The following is a 12,490-nucleotide window of genomic DNA, read 5'->3' on the forward strand; positions in this document are numbered from 1 at the left end:
TCTCTATAGGGACAAAAAGTTTGATAATAATTTGTTGACCAATTTTTTTCATAGTTTATTTCAGTTCGATATTGAAATAATGTCTTCTACAATTGTCAAAACAATATCCAGCATTTATAGGTTTTACAATTTCTAATTCAACAAATTTAACAACAAATTAACCCTCCATCAATTTTTAAAAAGGTAAAAAAATGAAAAGAGCGGCATGTAAAATATACAAAAATTACCATCAAGTTTTACTTTTTAAATTTGTTTGATAAATAAGTCTTAAAATTTTTCTTTAGTAAATTAGATATACTCTTGCTAAATTAGGTATAAAATCAAACTTTTATTTTACAAAATTAGACAAAATAAAATTTAATAAAAGGGAAGAAAATACATTTTATTGGTTTTTATAGATTAGTTAAAAAAAATATAAAGCCATAATGTAATATTATTAAGTAAACTAAAACTTAAAATAAACTATAAAAATTAAAAATTATATCAATTGTAGAATAAAATTAATAAATAATAAAATTTTACTTTATATTTAGTAAAGTTATAAATTTTTAAACCATATAAAACAATGTACTCTTATATATAAATAAGGGCAAATTTCTCAAAACCCCCAAAACTATCAAAAAGTGATCATAAAACCTCAACCAGTTTAAAAAACCCCCAATAATATAACAACGTTATCATTTTACCCCAACTCTGTCAATTGGCCTCGTTAACCCAGCGCGTGATTTACAATTGCTTTGACAAATTAACTTTTGTGACGAAAATACCCCTATTGTCACATGTGCCAAACAAGTGATGTGTATTTAAATATGTTATACCAAAAATACCCAAGCTTCTAATAGTAAAAACCCACAAAAGTCTACGTACTCATCTCCATTTTTGCTTCACCTCTCAACTTCTTCATCTCCATTTTTTTTTTTCTTTCTCACAAACAAACACCAAATTCCTCAAAAACCACCACTGAAATGCCACTAACTGGTAGTGCGCAACAATCAATCAGATCCCTAGCATTTTCTAGGGTTTTACTTCTGTAATAAACCCTAGCCAGCCTTCACCATGCACGACTACAACCGTCTAAGCAGCAGGAGGTCATCCACCCCCTCGCCGCCGTCTTCACCTCGGTTCCGCCATGGCCGCAGCAAGCACGCTACCGGCTTTGTTGTCGGCGGGGGAGGAGGTTTTCGGGGAGTTGGTTCGGAGCCGAAGCTGCAGAATTTCGTGGAGCCGTTGGTGTTTGCTCTTAGAGGTTGTTGTTAGCAAAGATGGTGGCGGCGGCGGCGGAAAGGCACCACCTGGGTCTATGTATCGGAGTCCTCAAGTTTTTGAGAAGCTGTGGCCGTTCATGGAGGCGGAGTACAGTGAAAACTTTAATGCGGTATTTATCCTCTACTGCCATTTGTTTATAATATATATGGGAATTATTATTGGAATGCTAAGACTGTTTGGTTACATTTGAAAATGAGTTAATCAATTTCTACAATATATGTGTGTTTATATGTTGATTAGAAGGTAGGAACTACCGGATAAGCACATAGAGTCCAGCAATTATGATTTGTTTTGTTACATGCCAAGATGTAATAATTCATTTCCATTTTAATATAGAAATAGTAGCATACTAGTAACAGGAAGATAAGTAGAGGTAATCTGTGAAGGAATTCGGCTCTTCAGTCTCTGCTGAATTAACTTGCACTCCCAGTCTCGACTAGCTCACAAACCACACCCTTGCTCCCTCAGTTACAATCTCCCTAAGTATAAGCCACACTTCCCGCAACAGTTTGACGAAATCCACAATTTTCTTCACTCATGACACTCATAACTCACCAAATTTGCTTTTTCTTTTTTTTTTTTTTTTTTTTTTTTTTTTTTGGATACGTGAGCTTCACCCAAAATTTTGATCTTATTGGAAATTTTCAAGCACCGGTGAAAAACTCCATCAACATGAAGACCGGCAAGACCCAAAAGTTTAAACACCATGAACTCCGGCGAGCTTCAGTTCAGTACAGAGATCAACCAATCGCCGTAAACAGTTCCTGCGAGCCCCATTAACAGACCCAGAAGTTCCGGCGTGCTCCTGTTTAGGCAAACTTCAGTTTTGGTGTGTCAATCCAGCGAGAAGTTCCGTTGAACTTCAAAGACAGCGAAGCTTCAATCTTCTCGACCCAATTGCAGTAACCAGAAGTTCAACTTGAGCTTCAACGTTCAAACTCCATGTTTTCCGTCGTGAACAATTTCGACGAACCTGCATTAACCAATCGCCGTGAACAGTTTGCACTGGGAATGGGAGGACTCTCAAAGGATGAGACTTGAGCCAAGTCAGATACATATAGTGTTATATATAGAGAGAGAGTGTGTTTGTGTGTGTTATTTTAGAGAAAAATGGGAGGATTGAAGGTGGGGCAGAGGAGGCAATGGAGGGGGAAGAGAAGGGAGATGATAGCAGCAAATCAAAACCCAAAAATAGAGGATAATTTTGTAATTTGTAAATTATAAATTTTTGTTTTTTTAAATAAATTGGAATATCATAAGGGTAATTTAGTCATTTCACATACTCTTAACGACCAATTGATAAAGTTGGGGTAAAATGATAACGTTTTTATATTGTTGGGGGTTTTTAAAACTGGTTGGGGTTTTATGATCACTTTTTGATAGTTTTGGGGGTTTTGAGAAATTTGCCTTATAAATAATAATGTACTGATATAATTTAAAATTTCAAAAATAAATTGAAAACACTCCTTACCAAACATATTTTATGTTTTTGTTTCAATAATTTTGCCTACAGTTTCACTCTGCCAAACATGTTTTGTTTTCATATTTATTGAAATGAAATACCTTACCAAACATGTTATACATGTTTCTGTTCTGAAGTTCCCACTGCAAATTTTCGTCGCCAAACATGCTTCAGTTTTCAATTCAGAACACTCCATAACAAAGCACTTGTTTTGTTTTAGGCTAAAACAAACGCCGCGAACACAACGCGTACCAAACAGGCCCTTAATAAGCAGTTCTAAATAAGTAACGGGCAAATAATAAGTCTCCTTTTATAAGGCTCAAAGTTAGCTTCAGATATTTATTTAACCGATATTGGACTCTATTATTTATCTAAATGACAATGATATATTTTTTACGTCAGCTATTCAATACATTAATCGGGTTACATTGCACAATTCTCGCACAGTGTACAGTAATGTGTCACGCTATTCTTGCATAGTGTATACAAGTATATCAAGGGTCATATTATTCTCACTATAAGTCGGCATCATTTGATTCAATAATTTTGAGATTTTGAATAAACTAAAAGCAGCTCGAAGATATACACATGAAAATGTGGGACTCTATTACATTGCATGATTCTCACGTAGTATATAATATAACACTTTTCTCACACAATGTACATAGTATAGCAAGGGTCATACTGTTCTCGTTATAAGCCACTCCAATTTGATTCAATAATTTTGAGTATTTGAATCAATCAATAATTAGTTCTAAAATAGATAAAGGACAAACAATAAATCATCTTTATAAGAGGGATGCTAGGCGACTGACGCTAACAGTCACGTGACATGTCAGTAGCCTATTGGCTACTGACTTTTGTTATTTTTTTTATTTTTCGGACCTATTTTTTTTTCCTTTATTTTTTTTTTTATTGTTTTTGTGGTTTATGTCGGCTATTATTCTCTCTCTCTCTCTGAGTTTGCAGAGACAAACAGGATCCCTCATCCCAAAATTCTTTCATCTTCCCATTCTTCCTAACCCAAAAAAACTCATTCTCTCAGCCTTCCCTACATCTTCAAGAAGACCGGTTGACCTGACTCTTCTCATGCTCTTCTCCATCGCCTTCCTCACCTATCACTGCATGATGCTACTGGTCCACACCGCCGCCAACTCGAATCCCACCATGGATTCACCAAGATCAACTTCTTCGGTAACCTGGTTTCGCCATCTGTGGACCTATCGGCCGGGTCTCCGTTGACATCATGATCGTCCTTTATCAACAAATCTCAGTTCCAAATTTTTGGGGTTTTCACCTAAATTGTTTGAATTGGTTTTCGCCCAAATCGTTTTAATTTGATTCCGTCACTAACCCACCCAGCTCTCTGATTGTGGTGAGAGGACTTACCCAAGATGCCGACGATGATTACTTGTGTTGTTTGATTTAACGACGAATGTTGAAGTGATAAATTTGGGTATTGTAAAGATCGAACGACGACGAAGGTTGAGGTGATGAATTTGGGTATTGCAGAGATCAGGTTTTGTGTGTTTGTTTGGATCTTGGTTTTGCAAAGGTAAGGGTGACCACTAAAGGTGAGGCCGAGAGTAGAAGGAGAAGATGTTTTTTTGGGTTAAGAAGAAGGGGAAGATGAAGGGATTTTGGGTCTGCAAACTTAGAGAGAGAGAGAGTAAGGTGAGAGAGAGAAGAATAGCCGACACAAACAGCAAAAACAATAAAGAAAAAAAAGACAGGGACGAAAAACAAAAAAATAATAATAATAACAAAAGTTAGTAGGCTAGTGACATGTCACGCGACTATTAGCGTCAATTGACTAAACATCCCTCCTTTTATAAAGGCCCAAACTTAGCATCCTATATTTATTTAATCGATGTTAGACTCTATTATTTATGTAAATGACAACGACATATTTTTGACCTAGCCAATTAAACAATTATTCAATACATTAATCGGGTTACATTGCACGATTTTTGCACAATGTACAGTAATGTGTAACACTATTATTACATAGTGTACATAGTACAACAAGGGTCTACTATTCTCGCTATAAGTCACCGTTATTTAATTCAATCATTTTTAACCTTTGAATCAATTAATAAGCAGTTCTAAGATAGATAAAGAACAAACAGTATGTCAAAGGCGCAAAGTTACTATCACATATATATTTAATTGATGTAAACTCTATTATTTATTGGTTAATTACACTCACACCTACTGAGGTTTGCCTTAATGACAGGCAAATAAATGTTGGCCTTTTTTGGAACACTCACACTCCTTGTCAAAAAGTGCTGCCAAACAGTACCTAAAAATGTTTAAAAAGACGCTATTACCCTTCAATAAAATAATAATTTCGTAATCCAAAATATCATAATATTTACGCGACCGAAATACCCCCAACAATATTATCCACATATTTTAGGCCACCTGTCATCACCCTCACCTACCACCTCTGCCCCACAAAACACGGTTGCCACTACTGTCACCTCTCAACCTCCTATACACCATCACCACCATGGCCACTGCCACCTCCTCCCACTATGGCCACCCTGTGAAACCACCACCTTGAAGGTAATCGGAGAAATCGTTATTCTGGGTGTTGAAGACAAGCAACAAGGTATGATGTAGAGTTCCAAATCGAGTTGAATTTTGGCCTTGTAAGTCTCAGATTGTCATCGTTGAATGGAAGATAATGGCATCGTGGGGTCGGATCACTCTTTTTTCAGCCCCAACCTCCACTGGAATGGACTCACACACCCCACTGTCGCCGCTCGTGGGGTTCCATCCACTTGTGCGCTTTGTCTTCTTCCTTAGTGAACCTAGAAAAAAGCTCTGTTTCCCTTTCACCACCAACAACCAACATCGTCATCTTCTTTACGGGCATCATCGGAATATCGTTGCAATGGTTTTTCCATTACAAACCAGCCAGTGCACGTTCTTCAGTGCCACACCATCCTGGTCAATGACCATCATCCCACCACTTCAACCACCACCACCATCTTGAAAAGGTAATATTTAGAATAATTAAATTTGAAAAGTTTTTGAGTTTAAAATTCACCAAAAAAATAAACTTTTTTTAAAACTTTTGTTGATTCAAGGGAAAGTTGGCCATAATATTCATGAATTTGATAGAAATTTGTCTAAATTATTACAAATTTCCAAAGTTTCTATAGTCAAATTTTAGCCAAATTTTTATAAAACTCAAAAACAAAAATCAAATTAGGGCCCCATGAGGGTGAATTAATTTGATCCACACTTCTTGCATTTTATTTACCACATGACATCCCAAATGAAATAGTAAATTAACCAAGGTCACACTATACACCAACATCTTATTCATTAATTTTAACTATTCCATTGAGAGTTATGATATATAGTTCATAAGAAGGTTTGTTTAGGCTATTGTCGCTATTTGTTGGTGAAACAGACAAACTATTTGTCTGATCTACGATAGTATGTTATGATAGTTCATGTTTCTAACTTATTACAATTTTCTTATATAACCTATGCTAATTGTTTCTTAACAAGTTTTTTTTTTAATTTTTAAACCCTGGTAAGAAAACAGCCATACGACATCTACAGAGGCAAGAACAAGGTATCATTGTTGAAGCAAACACAATCAGCACCAACAGACACAAAACATCCAAAACTAACACCCACAAATATCAAGATAACAGCCTTGACAATAAATTACATCTAAAAGGTGTCAGTTAATCATATTTGTGTTATGTTAATAAAACAATTGAATGACCTACTTTGATTTCTGGATGGATTGTTGTACATATATCAGGCCACTATATCAGATGGATGATATTTTGTATTAGAAGTATACGGACTTTATATATTTATCATTATGGTGCCATGGTATGAGCTTGAGTCTCAAAACCATGGTTAGGGTGCATATATCGCCTAGGATGGATAACTGGACATATGTGTTGTTCCCTGGTAGGTTTAGGTACACATAACCACATTATGTGCGATTTGCATGGTATCTTTACTCAGGCTGAGACAGACCTATTGGACTAGCGAGTGTCCTATAGTGTGTACTTATACATATATGGACTACTAAATATTGTTGAGCTATCTAGGATGAATCTGCGTATCGGGTTTCTGTATGGATCGTAGTAGAATAGGACTTGCATGTGGGCCTGATCCACTCTCTTATTTTTCAGGTGCTCGTCAGTTCTAGCGTTAGAGCTTGGTCGTGCAGAGCAGATACAAATATTCATTTCTCCGACTACGTAGGACTACTTTATTTAGCTTTGGATTTTGATTACAGTTATTTTCTTTCCAAGTTTGGGATTTTATTAGGAGTCCACTTGAGGGATTCCCGAGTTGTTAATTAATGGAGTTACTTTGGAGGTTTTGGATTAATGGATTTTAACATTTTCATTTTGAGGAATTTTTAATTAGAATTCTTTTCTGCTTTATTATTTATTTCTTATTAATTCGGTTTGTATTATATGCTTAATTATATATTAATTGTTTGATATCCCTCGAATCTGTGCTCGGACTTGATCACCCGTGGCTCTAGAATTGAGGGGTATCACAGTTTAGGATTCCACTGAACCTGGGCAATTCGATGGAGTAGGGCGTTGTGGAAGGGATATAGGCGAAACGTGTTTCAACCAGGGGCGGTGGTTTGGTTGATGGTAGGGTTTTCTGGCCAGCGTTGATCTGTTTTGTTTGGGGAAAAGTGCGATGGTGGTGTTTTCAGGACACCTCGGCGTGGAGTCTTGGGCGCGGGTGTCACGTGGAGGGGCAGACTCAGTGGCGACATGCGGAGGTGGTGTTCTCAGGTCGCCGGAGATGGATCTTTCTGAATGATCCTCTTTGGAGCTACTATTTTTGGAGTGTTTTCCTATAGGGGTGGAGCTGAAGCATTCGAGCACTATGCCGGCGTTCGACATCTATGGTGTTTGCAGTGTTGTGCTCGGCGGTTTCTCGGCGGGTCGGCTTTGGAAGTCGGCTCTTGGGTATTCGGTTGGTGAAGCTTTGACGTCATAGCTAACGTGTGGAGATAATAATTTCAAAGTGTTATGCTGGTTGTTAGTGGGCCAGGTCATTGACTATTCTAGGGCTCTGTGTAAGGCGGTGCAGATTTTTATCTTTAGAGGTCAGTTTTTTTACACTTCTACGTCCAATCATTTACTTAGCTTTATGAAGTGTATGATTAAGGGTGAATGGCATATTGACTACGCTTCTTATCCTGAAATCTTGGGTAACCTTTTTATATTCACTGTTATTGATCTTTGGGGTCCACTAGCTTTCTGTTTTCAGTTTCTTCCATTTGTTACTTACATTTCTTTCTTTTTGAGCTCTTACTGTGTTAAGCTGTCTTCTGTTTCTTGCTAGGCTGGGAGACCTCAATGGTGGGTTATTATGATATTCTAGTTCCAAGGCATGACTCTGACCTAGACGGAGAAAGAGCAAAAAGTGTTGTCGGTGGAAGATACATACCAGAGTGAACTATTGTGTCGCTCTAGTTTATTTGGAAAGGTGTGGACCTTTAACACCTCGACTCTTTTTTTTTTTTTTTTTTTTTTTCCTAGTTGGCACTTACACACACACGTTTCTTCTGAAACTTGAACCCCTGACCTCCCTTTGGAAAGTAAGAGGTCGATACCGCTAGGCCACTAGCCCGTTGGTTAACAACGACTTTGGTGGGGCTAAGTTTAAAACAACGAATTGGAAAATCTGGTGTTCATCTTAGGGATGCCTATCATTTTGAGTCATCTTAGCCCTTTGCTACTCATTTAGCTTTGCTTGTGGGTGCTAGCACTCTCGCACTTAATCTTTATGGTTAATCCAAACTTCAATCCAGATTAGGTAAGACTTAGTATTTGAACTAATCCATACCTAGTATGCCACCGTCCCCTACCGGTGCATATAATCCTCTAACCAACATAGTTGACAAAACAGTAATAAATACTCATCTACCATACTTCAAAATAAGCATAAATATAGTCTAACATGTGTATGACAAATTATGCATCCAACAAGATTTAGAAATCCTATTCCAGTCCTTCAAATTTATAAAGTAAGACTAAGCATTTAACTCCTCCAAACAGTACCATAACTAATGCAATATACAACAGATTTAAACATCAATTAATCCCATCTAAGCATACTTATTTTTCCAGATAAACAACTATATGCTCATAACACAGCTGAGACATGATTATCAACTTTAAATCATGCAGAGAAACCAATTTGCTAAAAAAAATAGTAAGCAATTTAAATTAATTATCCAACCTTCCACATATAGATTCATTGTTTAACCTTATGTTATTTCAGTCATCAATATCCTATAATACAAACATGCTTCCCAGTAGTTTTTACATCTCTGTAGCAATTATATACATCATCCACAGCCACTGAAACAACTCAGACTACTCCTTACAAGCCAAACCGAACCCAAAACCACGAAAAACAAAAAAAAATAGAAAAGGGAGCCGCCTCTCCCCTTAGTGGAGCCGGCTCCACCCTTGTGGGAGCCGGCTCACCCCTTGTAGAGCCGGCTCCACCCTTGTGGTGAGTCGGCTCTCCTCCTCTAAGAGCCGTAATGCCTAACCTGTTCGTCTTCTTCGCCTCCAGGAGGTGAAGTTCAGAGCCTCTATACTGTTTTTATTACTTGTTCTAGAGTTCAATCTCAGTCCCAGATTAATCCTAAACCGTTAATATACAACCATGATATGAATTGAACACAACTTTTGAAAACAACGGCAGTAGGAATTTAATTAGAAATTTTAAGCAACTCATAACAAATTAATTCAGTGAAATTAAATATTGTTTAAACTTGCATAAAAGATGTGTCTTAGCATTAGTTTAGTCCCTGGAGCCTTCCTAGGCATGCACAGATCACAAGTTTAAGGGAAAGAGTAGAATAGAGGCTTACCTTCAGTTTCAGTTTTGAAACTCTAAACCACCGTCTCTAAGTTTTCCGTTCACGTCCTAGACTGCCGTTCTACACCTTTGGTGCTCTTGGTTCAACCCAGAAGCAAATCCGTTCCTTCCTCCTTGAACCTCTCTATTAATCTCTCAAGTTCACTCTCCATTTCTCTCTGTCTCTCAATACGTGATAGGGTTTATTTGTAACCCTATGCAGACGTATCATATGTATTTATAGGCTTCACTTAAAACGAAACCTAATTCTAATTCTACTCCAACCATAAGTCGATTACAACGTGAATCATAAAAGACTGATAAAACCCTAATTTACAATTACCTCTTTTAACATATTCAAATAATTAAACAATTTCAATTAAAGTCAAATAATAATAAAAAAATAATTAAATCAATTAATTCAAATAATTCAAATAATATAAATAATACAATTAACTCAAATAATACGCAGTTAAACAATTAAACCAACTAAAAATGTAATTAAATAATTAATATCAGGACTATCCTTTTGAAATTAGATGTATTACACAAGCCAAGCGCCACCGTCAACCAGAGCAAGTTGCATCCAAACCTAAATCCAAACAGTACCCAACCAACAGTGACGATCACCACAAATCCTCCAAATCACTATCATCGGCCTATCACACAGCACAAATTCACCCAAGACAAACATCCAAGAACCATGTAGATTGAAAAAAAAAAAAACCAAAGGAAAATAGAACTTAAGATGCAACAATGGCAGAGAACTCCACCCCAAAGGAATATAGTGAATTTAGCAATCTCAATACGAAACCTAGAATAGCTACAGGCCGGCGACTTATCACCTGATTCGGATCCACACACGTAAAACAGAAAGTTCACAAGCAACCCAAAGGATACACTAAATTAACAGCAATCACTCAGCCACCAAACACTCAAACACTCAACTCTAGAAACAGATCTACAACATCAATCAACAAACCAAACCCCCAAAAAGATCACGATGAACACAAATACTCAAACTCTCGATTAAACGAGACAATCTCTACACAGAGAAAACCTCGACGACAGCGAGGAAGGGTGATTCTTACTCTTTTCTTAAACTAAGTGAGTGGTTCCCGTTACTCAGGAGGGCTGATAGAACTTGTTACTGTTTCTCTACAAGTGACTGACACTATAAGATTAAAAAGAAAAAGATTACTCATTCTGAGTTTTTCAAAAAGGTCTTTTCTATTACTCATGTAATCTATAATATAACGTTAGCTATTTGTAATAGCAGCGTGGCATTTGTCAAACCAGTAGGCGTTAATACGTTACACCATTTTCATTATTAGTTATGATATTGACGATACAACTTATGCGCGCATGTAATAATGGGTAATACTATTCATGTTCTTTATTATGACATTATTTTTTCTGACAGCCGGTCATACTATTATCTAACACCATTCACTTCCACGATATTTATCATTAAACACTGGTCACACAATTCTCACACAATTCTCACACGCACACACATACATTCTTTCTTATCATAAGGTTGATCTGCGATACTATATGATTTTCACCACGTTGATCTACGATATCACGTTACACCATTCTCATTCTCATTATTAGTTATGGACGTTACATCATTCTTATTATTGATTATACGATCGTATCGTCGTTATTTATCATGCCCATATATAATAGGTGTCATACTATTCGCGTTTATTATGATACACTATTTTTTCTCATAACAACCGTTCGCACTATTATCTCACGCCATTCTCACACATCCTATTTCACGTTATTTATCATGACACACTATTATTGCTCGTGGTCTCACAATTCTCGCACCCCACTCACATAAATTTTTCCTTATCATAACTCATGGGTTGATCTGCGATACCATATGATTTTCGTAGTGAGTCACACTATTCTTATTATATGTGTAAAACACCGGTCATACTATTCACATTCATCAGTTATGCTCAATTTTATCTGCTATATAATACTTTAAGTTACCCACTATATGTCGCAACAATTTGCCGTTATTTATCATTACATCTGTACGGTATAACACACACCCGTTATTTGTCACAGTGATACTTTCGTGACTACCTATTTGTCGCTTATTTATCTTTTAAAACTTACATTACTGGTTATTTATCTTCATTGCATGTGTACAGTAGAAGTCATGCCACCCGCATTCATCCATCTTACTTAATCTTAAGTTACTCAACATCTGTCATTTTTGTCTTGTTTGCCGCTTTTCTCTGATCTTAAATATTTGCATGTCTATAGTAAAACTTTCGTTAGCAATTTGTCTTCATTGGACACTAGAAATCATGCCCATCCACGTTCATCCGTCTAACTGTAGAAAGATGAATTTTTTTTTTTATATATATTTTCTTTCTTACTTTTTATTTTATTTTATTAAATCTCCTATTTTAATTTAACTTAATTTTTTTATCTTCTTTCTAATCTCCATCTTTACTTTTCATTTTATTTGTCCTTCATTAGTCTCTCCATCACCTATTTTTTCTATTTTATTTTTTCTATTCTTCCACCCTCTCAGGTCAGCCATATCAATATTTTTTCTCGTAGCTCATGCATATCAATTCTTTTCTTTTTTTTATTTTTTATTTATTCTCTCATTAATATTTCTGGTCACTTTTATATTTGTTTTCTTGCAAACTTTCACTTTGTGTGCGCCTCAATGTAGTACTCCAAAGGAATTGAAGTTAGTATTTGAATAAAAAAGATTGATGGACTTGTCGATCAGTTTTTACTAACATTAGTAGCAATTGTTTTTTAGCATAATTTATTTTTGTAGTCTTAACTTATTTTTTTTATTGTAAAAGATGTATATTTTTTGTGGTCATTTTTATTTGCATT

Source organism: Cornus florida, unplaced genomic scaffold (assembly GCF_030987335.1).
Source record: "Cornus florida cultivar Cherokee Brave unplaced genomic scaffold, ASM3098733v1 CherokeeBrave_3.0.0_Hap2_Chr02, whole genome shotgun sequence".
NCBI lineage: Eukaryota > Viridiplantae > Streptophyta > Magnoliopsida > Cornales > Cornaceae > Cornus > Cornus florida.